This window comes from Cyprinus carpio, chromosome B22 (genome assembly GCF_018340385.1).
Source record: "Cyprinus carpio isolate SPL01 chromosome B22, ASM1834038v1, whole genome shotgun sequence".
Lineage (NCBI taxonomy): Eukaryota > Metazoa > Chordata > Actinopteri > Cypriniformes > Cyprinidae > Cyprinus > Cyprinus carpio.
In genome coordinates this window covers 30,229,361-30,245,914 of record NC_056618.1, presented here as the reverse complement: position 1 = coordinate 30,245,914, position 16,554 = coordinate 30,229,361, and the positions used below count along the sequence as shown (strand labels likewise).

The window sequence follows — 16,554 nt, the reverse complement described above, 5'->3', positions numbered from 1 at the left end:
TTTACGGGTTCTATTTGATTAATGCAGTCTCTGAGTGTTAAAATTTCAGATAACTTCTGGAACAGTGCCTTGACAAAGAGAAGCAATGAACTGGAGTCAGTCTAACAAAGTGGCGAAGAAGACACAGCCAGAGAGAAAACAAGAGGGAGGGGCTGATGGACTTGCAAGGATGAAGATAACATCCTGAAATGCCAAACTCTGGCAAGAGCAATCAAAAGCCAGATTGAGGAGAGGCAGAGAAACAATGGAGACCATACACCACAACATCAGGCTTTTGAGTGCTATCACAGACTGACATCCTAGTGCAACATCCAAACAGCTTCAACAGACGGATGATCTAACCAGAAGGACTTCCATCCCTTCCCATTGCGTGCACAGGTGCTGCATATTTAATGATCACTCACTATCACTGCTTCAAATTTTGTTAATTAACTATATTAATCTTGATTATTCACTGGTCTCACAGCACTTCTTTGAATTCTGTTTTAACTAACATTCTTAATCTGCTTTTTAATAGGTACCAGTCCAGCCTTATGTCTTAAAGAAAAACAGACAGAAGTGAGTGCTTGACTCACCAATCAGATAAAAATAGAGCTGGATTTGGCATAGTGAGGGCAATTTCATTAACCAACTAGGGGGAAAATGCACAACTGAATTATTGACAACAATGAGGAAATCTTTGGGAAAAAGAAAAAAAAAAAGTGTAGACAAAATGTCTGATAGGAAAAAAATATATGGCTGATAAAATAAAAATATTGGTCACTCCATTTTGTTTAAAGGTAAATTTTCTAGGGCTAGCTTAAATAAAATAATACTAAAAATTACTCCAAAGATCCAAAATCATGAAATCAGATATGCTGTCATCACTGAGGATAACAAGATGGAAATGTTGATAGCCATGGATCCTAGATTATGCAGAAATCTCCAATCCTCTTCTCAAAGTAGCTCATGAGCACTAACAAAAAGTATTTGACTAAGATTTAAATTAGACAAATAAGTGACATTTGAAAATTATAATTGGCTCTCTCAAGTGCACAATGCCTAGGCCTACTTTTCTAAACAAATTAATATATTAGATTTTAATAATTTTTTTTTTTTTTTTAAAAGAAGCAAAAGAAAAGAAAAAAGAGCTTTATACAGTGGTGTTAAACTAAACTTTATGGTGACTGACGTTGCCCAGTTGCATGACATCTAGAATCTATGTGGAATGATAACACGTCTACGCTCAGTAGAGTCTAACGAAAAGAGGTTCATGTTATCCTACTCAGAATCTGTGCCATTCCACAGCTAAAATCATTTAGCTCATAATCAGTTGAAATCTTAAGAAAAAATAACATGTTTTTGGCCAAAAGTGGGTGTGAAAGGGTGTGAAAAATTATGAAAGATGGTGTTGTATGGAGTGAAAGAGGGTGTCTGACGAGACACTGAGGCAAAATCAATTTGTCAAAACAGCTGTATACAAATTTTAATATGTGGGCCCACAGGGCAAATTATGTCCAGTAAATAATGACCATGGATGAATTTGGTTAAGTTTCCTGGTCAGTACCTAGGTTATTGCTGTGGCAGAAAGAAAAGCAGTGCCACACTTGCGCAGCGTATAACTTTCTTTTCAGCATATCATGATGGAGATGATTCTGTGTTAAAATTATAAAATATTGTCTTTCTGACTGTTAACATAAAAAAAAGTGGGTTGAGTGTTTTCCAGGTCAAAAGGTCTATGCTACTGAGCAAGATAGGCCAAGGAAATTACGAGGGAAAGACCATTGCAGTGATTGAACAGCTAACAAGATGATCAAAATACTTGGGAGCAGACATGGGCCAACAAATGGAAAAGAGGATGTGGAAAAGAGAAGGAAACAGAAAAGCAGACAACTCAGGAGAAAGTGACGTGGAGAGACCAGAGATGCAAGATGAGGTGCAAACTGATGACAACTCAAAAAGTGATAAGCAAGGAGCTCACAGAAGCAGAAAAGTGAAAAAATATCTGATGATCATCACATGCCTAATACATGTAATTCTACAAGCTCAAGCTGTAGCCAACATCACCCAAACTTCAGAATCAACTTTCACCCCCTCAGTTGAATCCAGCAGTGGCTTTGACTTAATCCAAAAAGAACAAGAACTAGAAAAGGAGGAAAAGTATCTTAACAAAATAGACAGATTGTAAATGACAACCGTAAAATCAGTTGTAAGAAAATTGGCAAGTCAGATATATTATGGGAAAAGGCAAAAGACAATAATTGGTATAAATGGGTAAATTACACATATAATTTACCCTGACCCTTGTCTGACCCTTGTATTATTCTGGTTTAAGACAAGGGTTCTCAAACTTGTCCATTCCAAGACCCTCCTTTATAAGTATAATATTTCAAGACATACCAAAATATTTGAGATAAAAAAAAACAATTGACATTATTGTAAGATTAAACTTAATAAAAAGTTTAATATGCCAGAAATTAAGTATTTAATAAAAATAAACATTTTATTTTATAGTATTATTTATAATATTATTCACTAATAATATTTATGTTTAATTTTTTTCATTTACATATGTTAATAGGTCTATGAAATATGTCCATAAAAACTCACGCTCACTCTGGTGCAGATATTAACTGTAATCCGTGCTGCAAGTGTTGTTAAACTCATCACAGGGTTTAGCGCGGAAAATACTTTAATGATCCGTCCATGTGTGAACTGGAAACAAATTAACATCATCAAAAATATAACAAAACAAACCAAGATGACAAATTAATTTTAACCAGAAATTAACTTTTGCAATGGTTTAAGAAATGTCCAGGACTATCTAGTGAAATGGGATTATATAAAACTGGGAGATACATGCTTAATAGAAGAATAGAAGAGGTAGGAAAATAAATGTCTTTAGAAACTGTACCCAAAAAAATGGCATTATGCTTGTACTGGTGCTAGTTTCTCTAATCTACAACAGGCTACAGAGAAGCAACTGAATTATACTGCATACGAACCCGTAAATGGCCAATAATATGGGAAAAATACAAAAACCACAAGGAAAAAATAAAATTAAGGGCAGATCAAGGATTGAATGTTATAAAAAGATAGGAACGGTTGACATTGGAAAATTAAAGGAAATGCAACCAAATATTGAAAATACCACAATGAAAAGATTAGTTAGTGAAAAAGGAAGGCCCACCGCCTATATTTGATGAAATTGATATTGCATTGGCAGACATATGGTGGATATGGATTAGAATAAGGCCTCTTGCCAACATTACCAGAAAATTGGTCAGGATTGTGATCTAGGGTTAGGCTAACACATAAAATGAATCATATCTCTCCAGAAGAGGAAACAACAAATGAAAAAAAAAAAATGAAAAAAAAAAGGAACCAAGAGAGCAGATGAAAAAGGCCCTGCAGATTATATAAATTCAATTGGTCAACCTTAAGGCATACCTTACAAATTTAATACAAGAGATGAAGTTCAATTAGGGTTTGAATCAATATTAATTCTAAATACAAAATAATAATCAGTAAATAAATAAAATTACAAAAAAGGATTAATTAAATTACATAAAGTACAATCAGCAAAGATTTATTAATACTGAATAGGCCTTAACACTTCTAGGAGAGCAATTGGATGCAACAAGCAGAATGGCATAGCAAAATAGAATATCTTTATCTTATTTATGTTATCTGACTCTATACGCAATTGAGAGTTTATATCTCACAATTCTGACTCTATACGCAATTGCGAGTTTATATCTCACAATTCTGACTGTATACGCAATTGCGAGTTTATACCTCACAATTCTGACTCTATACGCAATTGGTAGTTTATATCTCACAATTTTGACTGTATACGCAATTGTGAGTTTATCACCACTTTCACTTCACTTTTACTACCTGAACTCTGCCCTCTGACACCCCCAACACCCCCCCCCCCCCCCCCCCCCCCCACCACACCACACACACAGACTCCTCACCCCTCCTCATCACTACAGCTGATTATTTACAAACAAGCAAAAAACAGTAAACTTGTTATTACTTGCACGACTGTCTGTTCATCCAGAATACTGGGTAATCCATTCCACACTGAAATTTTTTTCTATGCACTTTTACTGTCCATTGCACTAGTGTAAATGATGTTCATATGTTCATAGTTTCTGCTTATAGTGTACATACACTTATACATAATCCATCTGTATAGTATGTGTAGTGTCGTGTATTGCTGCCATGGATCTGAGGGATCACACTCAGTCTTGGGGTTTTGTTTCCAGAAGATAGACTTTATTTCAGAGAGAAACGAAGCCGAGATGTTCTCTGCGAGAAGATCTCCCGAATGCTAGGTGGCATCTCATTATATTATGTATACAGGGCGTTCCAAATATTTCACAATTTTCCCTATGTTTACAATTTGATTCTTCCCTAGAGAGATGGGGCCTCCTACTTGTTTTGATAAAGAGAAAGACCCTTTTCCCAGATGTTTCTCATCTGGGTCTGGACATCCTGGCCACGTAGGCATCTTTCTTCCTATACTAAAACCATAGGATTATAATGGAATAATAACTATTGACATATGTGGCTAAATTCACCTTGATTATACTTGATTGATAAAAAAATCTTATTAATAAAAATCTTCTACATTTCCCCCCTTTGAGACTTAGTAAGTCTCATATTTGATCATTTTTATTCAGAGTGCTACTCCATAATCCAGTCTTATTAGTTAACACTACCTAGTGACTAAATAAGTCACACTGTATCAATCACCAATGACTAGATTGTGCAATTTCACTCTGGGGAGCAACAGGACCAAACATCTCTTTCCACACTTGACTAGGAGGGAGTAAAAGATCCAGCCTCCCTAAACCCTTTCTTAATAGAAAACAATGTTATAAGCGTGAGCGTGTAATTGGTTCAGCAATTGCCTGTGGTTGTCACAGTTGTGTATAAAAGACATAAAAATACATACAAAGATAACCCATTGAATATCACAAGATTCTAATAATTGATCTTCAGCCCAGATACCCTATGCATTGTAGAGGGCCACCCTGGGGAGAAGTTAGGCTAGCACTTACACCCAAGGTATGGTTCATCTTTAGACCTCTTCATCGTCCTCGTTAGAGTCACTTGAACTATCATCAAAAGTTTGTTCATTTAAGTTTAGTTTGTTCAGCCATCCTTCATAATATTCCTTTAGGCTCCTTTCTGTGATAATTTGTTGATTATTTGGGACTTTTATCACTTCCATTTGCTTAGCTGTAGCGTTGACGATTAATGTTCTTAATATAGGTAATACACAACAAAATAATAATCCTCCTATTAGTATGGCGACTCCCAAAAACATTCCCAGTTTAGCAAACCATGCTACCCATGCTCCAAATTTCAAATCAATCCAATCCCAAATTTGTTTGTCTCTTCCAGCATTTGCTGTAAATTCAGCTCTTAATTTTTTAATTTTAGTCATAACTTCACTAAAAGCTCCTCCAGGGGCAGTATTATTTGGTATAAAAGTACAACATTGATCTCCGAACATAACACAGAGAGGTTTACTTGGTCTCCTAACAAGGTTAACGCATCATCAGTATAATTAATGAATCTTTGTTGATTATAATAAATGTAATTAATCCACTCTGCATTTTTGTGTGGTGTGATCCAAACAAATATTGACTCAAAACCTGTTTTTATTTCATCTCTTGCCTTGAATTCATTAGGAATTCCTCTCGGTTGTCCAATTGAGTCTAAATATACATTGGGGTTTGGCTTGTAACCTCTTTTAATTCTGTTGTCTTCCTTACTTTTGCTTGGTTCTGTTCCCCATTGTGCCATGTTAACTTCTTGAAGTAATCGTACTCTTACACATATACCTTTCCATCCTACTGGTAAAGAAGGCAGTAATATCTCACCTCCACAGATCCAAAAGAAATCTGCTATTATTAATGATTGGTCTTCATAAAATTCTATTGAAGGTAATGCAATAGTTTGATTTTCACATTCTTCAGGCGTTATTTTACTTCCGTTACTTGTTCCAAGTGCTAACAGTTCTGGAGCTCTAGAAGGAATTCCTGATTTCCAATAATTTTTCTTATCTATGTACCAAATAATAGCACATCTTCCTCTAAATTTGCCCACATCTTGTGTTCCTTTTGGTTTATGGAAACACTCATATTCCTGTTTATAATCTATGCTATACCATTTTGGAATTTCTACTTTCCGTTTTTCAGTTTTTATATTTTGGCTGACATCTGAGTACTGACACCAAGATCCCCAGAGTGGTCTAAAAAAATTATCTGTTAATGTAGGATTTCCCAAAAATCCTAGACATTCAGCAAAACAATATGGTCTGGTAAAATCTGTTAAATGACAAAAGTTTCTCCCAAATTTGGCACATTCTTGGTAGTCATATGATTTGATATGGCTATTACTTTGTTTAACGGAGATTTGGAGCACAGCAAGCAATTTTCTTTTCCTGTTTCTCTAGCAGTAAAGGCTGCCCATTTATACCATTCATTATTTTGGGCTTTATCCCATAATGCATCAATATGATTAATGTCTTCATCACCTTGAACATCATAATCAGTGTTTCTACGATTTTTGATTATCATTGGTTCTGTTGTGTTGATATCATTATCACTTTTGTTCAAAGTGAAAAGTCAATTGAAGGGAAGTCAGCTTGCTTTCCATTGGTTGAGTTTGGGTTTGCATTATTAAATGGATTAGGCATAGGACGGTCTTCAGACATGTTGTCAGACTCATTCTCTGTCCTCTCCATTTCGTCTGACAGGATGAAAGGAGCTCCTTGTGGATCTTTCTTTGTGCTCTCGTCAGTTTGCACTTCATCATGTGTCTCTGGTCTTTCCTCGTTACTTTCTCCTGTATCGTCTGATTATCTGTTTTCTTTTCTTTCTGCCTTTCCCGTGGGAACTCTAGTACAGTGGTTTAGATGATACCAGGTTGTGCTTCCCTCCACTTGGACTGCTGTTGGAGTAGCTCTCACCACCTTGTACGGTCCTTCTCTCCTGGGCTGATTCCACTTTCTCCGGAATACCCTCAGATATACTTGGTTCCCTGGAACAACTGGACAGGCAGTCTCCAATTTCTCTCTGGGCTCTTTTATTTTTTTTCCCTATAAATAGATAACTTTATGCATAGCAGTTAATTTCTTCATATTATATCGAAGTTTCATTTATAATTGCTCTAGAGGCAATCCTTTGTAGGGACCTTTACAATATGGCACATGCATGGGTCGACCCGTAAGCATTTCATGCGTTGTTAAGTGCATGCTCCTGTTAGTTTGCATGCGATAGCTCATTAGTGCAAGAGGTAAAGCATTAATCCAATTAAATTTAGTACTTTCACATATTTTGTTTACTTTGGCCTTGATAGTTCTGTTTAATTTTTCTTATCACTTTGTTCTGTTTCATTTGTTTAATTTTCCTTATAATTTTCCTTATCACTTCCCCCCAAACTAAATTGTAAAAACAACTAACAACTTCAACAAAAAAATACAACAAACACTGGATGGGTACAATGTTTCCTTCATGTGTACGCCAGATCTCTTGTCAGTCTTTTTTAGCTTCCCTTCTGTTACACATTTATTGTTCATAGGGGCCTGCTTGTTGTTTAATTCGAAATATATAATCCAATTGAGGTTGAGGTTCAATATGTACTACAGGTGCTAATATGGCTACCTGACACCTAAAGCTTTTTTATCTTCAAAATCCACTGTAATGTTTCCCTTAATGACACTGTTTACCTGCATATGTAAACAAATACCTACTCTCTTCTGCAAGCGGCACACTGTAGTAAACTGAATAAAGATCAGTTACGATAAAATATTTGGCATCAGTAGGGACATTCATCAGTAATGTGTGCGGGTCTGGAACTTCAGCTGGCAAATGTTCTATTATTTCATTTATTATTTATAAGTCTTTTTCAACATTCGTCCTACATTTTTTTTTCTCTCAATTTTTTCTACATATTCTGCAATATGTCGGACAGAATTAGTTATTAAAAATATTAATTTTAACAAATTCACCATCTGGTATTTATAGCTGCTCCGTTTACCTGTTATGATGTACTTGGAGACACAATTTGCTGTCCTTTTGTTTCTTTCTGCCATTTTTGTTCTATTTTCTCATCTCTCTGTTAATCATTTATCATTGTGCATTGCAATTCTGATTTTAGTAGCTGTGCTTCCGGAATCTGTGTTTCAATAAATTTTCCCCATTTATTGACTCACATCTTGTTCTATCTGTCCTATCCAATAGACATTTGCATTTGACTCTGCAACTACCATTTGTGTTTTTGTTCCTATTGCAGCAACATATATTCCTTCTGTAGAACACCTAATTTGTAGCCCTAATTTGCATAATGCATCTCTTCCTAACAAATTGATAGGAGTCAGACTTGATACCAGAATGGGCATTGTTATACTTTGATCTTTTTTTTGTAGACACACTGGAGCTGTTATTGGAATTAATTGCATTTTTCCCTGAGAATCCTATTGTCTTTGCAATTTTTTCCAGACAAGGGGAGATGTGAGGCATATTTTAAATTTAAACAGGTATAAAAAACACCTGTGTTTAAAATCATGGGTGTGGTGTTTTATTTTATTTTAATCTGCATAATAGGCTCTTGATCAGCTTTAGTTATTCAAATTGGAAGCTGACTCTCCCCTGTAGGATTCTCACCCCTAATAGCCTGAATTGGGTCCTCCCCAAGGGTTTACTGGGCCCTGTACTGGACCTTGGTTAGGCTGTCGCCAGCTCTCTCCCTTCCACACTGAGGGTACTTTTAAGGTGGATAGGTGGCATAGTCATTTTTATTATGTCCGGGCTGTTAGTATCTTTCTGGATCCCCTTCAGTTTCTTGCTTCCACCTTTTCAGCTGTTTCTGAACATATGTGGTTGGACTTTCTGTGTTTCCCAGCTCTTCTCCCTTTAATGATTTAGGATTCAGTCTGATCGGATACTCTGCACGCAGTGCCTGCCACACTGCTGGTCGGAATGCAACAAAAAACAATTACATCCATATTGTGAGAGTTCACTGCTCTGTTTAGAGAAGTTGTTTGAAGAATTTCATCCATCCTTGCCCCTCCTATAATTTTAGCCAGCAAAGCTTTAATGTCTCTCACAGCCAAAAGTTTGTCCATAGTTCCTTTCTCAAACACCCTGATCCACTTTCCAGCCCCCTCATGAATATCTGGAAGGCGACGTGACCATCCCCTCGAGGTCCTGTGAAGCCCAGGGGACATTCTGTCCCTGCTCACCCTTGATTAAAATTGGGAGTTGTGCAGCCAGTGGTCTGAATGTCTCCTTTTCTCTGCCCTTTTCCCATTTTCTGTTATCAAATAACTCATTTCCTTCATGTACATCCTCATTACTGTCAAACAACTTACTTATCCCTCTTTCAAATTTTTTTTTCCTCTTGTATCTTTTTTCCTGATTCTTTCATTTTCACGTCTTCCATAGCTTGTACTTGTGCTTCTATTTATATTTATTATCTTTTCTCTTTTTTTTCTAATCCTTCCTCAAACCTGGTTTTATCTTCCTGGTTTGTTTACATTTTTTCTAACGCTGTACGTGCCTGTCTGTAACAGCCTGTAAATAGCCTTTACTTTTCTTTCTGTCTTGCCTCTGTGTTTTCACAGCTGATTCCTCTCTACCATCCATCTCTATATGCCCCTCCATCTCCAGTTCTCTGTTACTTCCACTGTTCCCTTGAGGATTGGGAACTCTCCCTCTGAGGGCAAATAGGGAGGCTCAAAAAATACTTTTCCCTTCTTCTCTGTCTCTTTGTCTGCCTGTTTAGTATTTTCCTGGCCTTTTTTAAACTTTTCCACATATTCTCTCCTTCCTTCTTAAATATGGCTATTACTTATTTTTCTTTTCCCCTCTTTGCTTCTCTTTTTTCTCTTTTCTTAAGCTTTTAGTTTTATAGTTTTTTATTTGACCAGAGTTTCCATCTCCTCACACAATGCTATATTAAATGTCCCTTCCTTTGGCCATTTTGTTGTATTTTTGTTCTCTTCTGCCATTTGTTTGAGATCTTGTTTATTAGCTCTTTACACAGTGGATATTTTAATCCTATTATTTCCTGCCATATCTGAGTGGCTTTCATATCTTTTCTTATAATATTGCAATCCAATATATACTTTTTAATTCTGTATATATATTTTTTTATTTAATTCTCTATATTTATCTATATATTTATTAATCTATCAACTTATCTTATCTATTTTTAAGCAGTTTTTCCATTTTTTTCCCCTTTATTCCTTAGTCTTTATTCATGCCTCTTTGTATTTAGTTATTAATTCTGTCTGATGCATTTACACTTTTTGATAATCTCAACTCTATGTTACTATCACTCAGTATGTATAACATTTCTAAAGATAATTCTTTATTTATCTTTACTTCTCTTTATTGTTTCATCGGCACTTATATTATTTTTTAATATACTTATTTAACTTAATGCCTTGCTCTCACTTCTACTGCTCTGGTCTCACAAAATTTCTCCTTCTCTTTCACACAGACATCCCAAATGCAAAAGCCTGTAAAAAATCTTGATTCAAATTTTATTGATTCTATTTTCCTAAACACATTCACTCCTTCTAAACCATTTCATCCTTTGTCCCTTCATCCTATAGGGCTCATTCTCTCATACTTTTGTCCCTTAATTTAATAGGGCTCATCATTCAATCATCCCTCTCGGATGCGGCACCAACCCCGTCCAATCCTGCACGGCCACACCTAAGTGATGGTCCAGGAACGGTGCGCAGGTTTTACCCACCCGATACGGAATTTATTTATTCAAACATTCATCATCACTTACACAGACATTCGTCCGGACACAGTTTCACACACACAACAAAACATAACACTCTTCCCTAGAGTGACCTGTCAGTTCTACTCGCTCTTTCACTGATGCAGTTCCTCAACACAGTAAAAAAGCAGTACCCTGCAGGAATTTATGCCTTTCCCTGCTGCCCTCTGTATCTCCCTAACGACCTCTACAGAGCGGAATCCAAAGGACTTTTCCGCGCGATTCTACATCTGTTTCCCGTTTATTGCTGTCCTTCTTTAGACCAGTCTTCAATAAACACAGACCCTTACATGCAATGAATTTCTGCCTACACCATTTAGTCTTAATTTAGGTCACCTATCAAGGCCTTCCTAACATTATACCAAATATGTGTATGCAGTTTTTCTTCTGGAAACAAAACCCCCCATTTTAAATTATTTATTTAATTCTAAAAATTGAACATAACACTCAAAACTAACTTACCAACAACAAACAACAATTAAACAACAAAAAATAATTACATAATCAAAAAGTGCCCACCACTGTGTGACCGAACCAAAAAACCTTTGTTGCTCATCAGCCAGCTCAAAAGCTGCGGTCGTCCACTCTGCTGCTCCTTTCCAGTCCCTGTTCGGGCGCCAAATGTAGTGTCGTATCTGCTGCCATGGATCTGAGGGATCACACTCAGTCTTGGGGTTTTGTTTCCAGAAGATAGACTTTATTTCAGAGAGAAAGGAAGCCGAGATGTTCTCTGCGAGAAGATCTCCCGAATGCTAGGTGGCATCTCATTATATAATGTATACAGGGCGTTCCAAATATTTCAGAATTTTCCCTATGTTTACAATTTGATTCTTCCCTAGAGAGATGGGGCCCCCTACTTGTTTTGATAAAGAGAAAGACCCTTTTCCCAGATGTTTCTCATCTGGGTCTGGACATCCTGGCCACGTAGGCATCTTTCTTCCTATACTTAAACCATAGGATTATAATGGAATAATAACTATTGACATATGTGGCTAAATTCACATTGATTATACTTGACTGATAAAAAAAAAATCTTATTAATAAAAATATTCTACATATGTTCATAGTACACCTATCTGTATATCATGCTGATAGTATTTAAAATCTGTCAATTATGTCCATAAAACTGCCTTATTTGTATATTTATTGTACATTTGTAACATATTGTAGACACTATATATTCTGTACTTACTGCTTATTGCACTTCTGGTTAGATGCTAACTGCATTTCGTTGCCTTGTACCTTACATGTGCAATGACAATAAAGTTGAATCTAATCTAATCTAATCTAAAAATAGACTTATTTGGTAAATGAACCAATTCTTCTGAATGAATTGGTTGAGAAAATGATTCAGGTTAAAATTTCAGAACATAATGCATCTTTGTTCACTGTAATATGCCTGTGTCAAAAATAGCAGACAGGCCTATCAAACACGCGAGAAGTGAAAACAAGGGGAACAGTGTAATACAAACCCAAAATATACATGAAAACTGATTTTTGAGAACTATATCCACAACTGAAAGCAGAACATTAGTGGGGAAGTTCAGAACTTATATGGGAAAAAAAGTGATTTTTAGGAAGTTTATAAGTGATTTTATGTATCATTTACTGTATATACCACTTTTCTATAAACTTACTGGTTTGTTTTAAAGTAATACCTTAGTAATATATTTTTTGTTGTGAAATTCTTATACAAGAAATGTGATGAAAGTAACCTTTATAAGAAATTAAACTTAAGCATACACTTCCAGAAGCAACTAAACCTTAATTATTGAGATTTTCAAATTCATTGTTGACGCAGTTCTCTAACGCAGTTCTCTCCAGCTATTATCAGTGCAGATCAAAAATGTATGGATGATTCTGTAACTACAGTTCCAGCAGTGGGAAAAAAAAATCAGTTTTTACAATATTTTCTGTGCTTACACTGATATTGTTGTTGCCAAACTAATACAATTACAATCCAGCTTCTCTTCACTAGAAGACATCTGCAAGTATGGTATTTTATTATTCGATATGTGTTTGCAAACAATATATCAGTTATAACAGCCAAAGTATTGAACAAATCTACTTATTAAAGTCAAATTAACACTTAAGGAAGTATGGTAATGTGGTGAGTAAAACACGTGACAACATATTTAAGCTTCTTCTTTGTCTAGATTTCAGCTTTACTCATTCTCACTGGGATTCATTCATTCAACTTCAACAGCTGCATTTTATAAACATTTTATAGGAGGAACATGTACTTTTTGTTTCTTTAAATAAATTCTGTTTATTTTTGTCTACAAAACTAATTTTGAAGAATTTTAGCAATAGTCTTTGAAATCAAAATGTTTTTAAGATAATGAGAAACAATAATATTTGTAGTTTCGTATCCAGAGCAATGCTTGTTTAAAACGAAAGAACAATTTAATTAATGCAACACACCTTGTTTCACAGATTACAGAGCTTTAAAGGACAAGAATAATGGGAGGTAAGAATTGTTGGCATAAAATAACTTTTGCCATGTAAATTACATGAAAAGTGATTAAGTTAACAGAATTCATATTTGCTTGACACAAATGTTTCAACAGGTAGTTTGGGATACAATAAATAGTAATGCAGTATACATATTGTCTTGAAAGCATTACACTGTAAAACAGTGTATCAGTTGTACAAGATACAACTCATTTTTAAAGTCAGTTTAATGTAATTTAAGTTTAAATTTATTTTATTGTACTTAAATATTTAAGGCAACAACTTATTTTTTTATGAGGTAAAAAACAGTTTCGTAGCAAAACACTTGTGTTTTCTTCCAAAAGGTAAAGAATCTAGACCTGAGAGAAGAATTGTCCTTTTTGGGAAGACAGGAGTTGGCAAGAGCAGCGCTGGGAATACAATCCTTAGAAAGCGAATATTCAAGAGTAAAGCTTCACCTACATCGATGACTGCAGACTGTGTGAGTGGAAATGGGATGGTTTTTGGGAGAAAAATCACTGTTATTGACACACCTGGGATTTTTGACAGTTGTTACTGAGGATGCCATCAGAGCTGAAATCATTAAATCCATCACTGAAATGGGCCCAAGTCCTGACATGATAATAATGATTCTAAAGGTTTCAAGGTACACCAAACAAGAAGTGGAGACTGTGGATATTATGAATTCATATTTTGTGCAGTGTGGTGATATCCTTAAACACATATCAGGTTTATTCACTCACGGTGAAGATCTAGAAGGTCAAACCATTGAGGAATTTGTGAAGTAGAGTCCAAAACTACAGCAGCTTGTTGAAAACTGTGGAGGTCGCTGTCATGTTATTGACAACAAACACTGGAGGAGAAAACGCTGCTGGGGTTACAGGAGCAACAGAGTTCAGGTGAAAAAGCTGTTGAGGGCCTTTGAGAAGAATCTGAAGGGAAGTGAGAAAGGCTGCTTTAACAATGAGCTGCTTCAGATGGTGGAGAAAGAAATTCAAGAAGAGATTGAAAATATAGAGGACAATTTGCATGCAGAAGAGAAAAAAAGGAAAAGCTAAAGAAAATGTTTATAAAAAACTTCTCATTAGGCTTGCCGGAGTGACCACAGGGACACTGATCGGTGCTTTCCTGGGCATCGGAATCACAGTGGCAGCTGTTGTGGCTTTACTCAAAGCAGCAAAGTTTGCATCAGCGGTGAAAGTCTTCGGTGTGAAAGTGGCTGCTGGTGCTGGCATCGGAGTATTGTGGTCAGGGAGTATAGAAAGTGTTATGACAATCCATGTCACATTTGCATTAGCTTTGCCTTATGATTTTGGGGTAAAAACAACACTGTAAAACCAGCATAAAAGAACAATCTCTCCAACCCACAAAGTAGTCAAAGCTGTATAAAACATGATACAAAGAATCTCAAATATTCTTATGAGCTTCACCATGGCTTGTAAAATCTTACATATAACAGTTAATGGTCTGGGCCGGTGGCTTGTGTCCATGCAGAAAACACAAGGGCATCCTTCATGTCAGTATTATCCTAAAAATGCATGAATAACACCAATAAGAAACACTTTTTATTGTACTTCTGACTTATGGTAGATGTTAAATAGTATGAGTTAATGGTCATTGTTCACTGTTTTTCCATGTGGCAGCACCATAGAGTCAGGGCCGTGCACAGGGGGGTGGCCCGGTGGCTAGAGCCACTGCCCCTCTGCCCTCATTGGCTGAGGTGCCCCTCTCACCAAACACACCCCCGCTATCACCCCGGCTCAAAGCTGTCTGTTACCGCTCCGCTAAAGATCCACTGATTCCACTAATACACTCAGTGTTTTCCCGCCTGCTCCACAGAATCATTCCCAATCTGATTTTATCAAGTGCCACATGTTCCTGGATAAACATCATTGTTGACCCTGGAACAACATTGTGATTAACCAATCAGACTTGAAGAACCATAGTTTGAAGTTTAGGCCTACAATCAGTGTTTGCTTGTACATCAGTGTCATTCATCTATCATTTCCTCTGATTTTAGGGATTATTCATGGTTTAGGTTAGGTTTAGGTGTAGGGATATGGTCAAGACACAATTTTTGGATTAAAATGTTGTTCCAGGGTCAGCAAAATCTGTTGAGCAATCAGGATGTGCACTCACAATCTGTGTTCCCGAAGGTCGTTGCATTAACAGGTAGATGCATTACAATCCACATTACAGTGAGTTGTACAGTGAGTACGCTGAATTAGTCATTTGGAAGCTTGATTTTGTATTTCTGTCGGTAATGATGTCTTCTAAAAGTTCTTACAACAACTTGTACAGAATATCCACGTCCTTAGATTGTCTAATAAAATTGGTGTGCCCGACCAGATCTAATACAAATAACACCACATTTGCTGTTGCACTTTGTAAAAAACACACACACACACACACACACAGAGAGAGAGAGAGAGAGAGAGAGAGAGAGAGAGAGAGAGAAGGGAGGCTGCTAAAGGCAGGTCAACATTGCAAACATGAATACAAAGCTCCAGCAAGCCAGCAGGTAAATCATCATCATATAGAATATTTAGCAGTTTGTCACACTGTAATTCTTGCTGTTAAGTATATTTCCCATTATAATCGCTTGTCTTAGTTCATATGTAATCTATTCTATAGCCGAACACATTTCTATTATATTTTATTAAAACCATATTAATAGGCCTATAATAGTTAAAAAGTCAATATAAATGTTCTAAATGACCTTTTTATTAGTATATAATATAGATTTGTGCTGTATAATATTAAATTAAATGTCTAATACGTATACTTCCATTGCATATGAGGCTCAGAGAGTGAGGGAGAGCTTAAACATTCACAATAAATGTGGAATTATTACAGTGTGCTGTCTTTTTTATTTGTACACTACCAGTCAAAAGAAGATTTTGAAGATTTTAATGATTTTTTTTTTTAATAAGCCTCTTATGCTCCCCAAGCTTGCATTTATTTGATCCACAGTACAGCAAAAACAGTAAAATTCTGAAATATTTTTAATATTTAAAAGATCTGTTTTTCTATAGTTTCTAAGAACAGCATTGATCTGAAATGGAAACATTTTGTAACATTTTAAATGTATTTATCATAACTTTTGATCAATTTTAAAGCATCCTTGCCAAATAAAAGTATTAATTTCTAAAATCTCTCTCTCTCTCTCTCTGTACTAACTCCAATTGCTTTTGAATGGTTATAGTGTATTAATGCTGATCTTTAAATATTATTATTCATCAAAGGATCCTGAAAAAATTCTACTCAACTGTTTTAAATATTGATAATAATAATAATAATAAT

The 16,554-nt window shown here is 35.8% G+C and overlaps 1 pseudogene; it reads left to right on the top strand.

The window, feature by feature from the left end:
- The first annotated feature begins 1,813 nt into the window (after nt 1-1,813).
- LOC122141647 lies at nt 1,814-15,208 on the top strand (annotated as a pseudogene).
- The last annotated feature ends 1,346 nt before the right edge of the window (nt 15,209-16,554 follow it).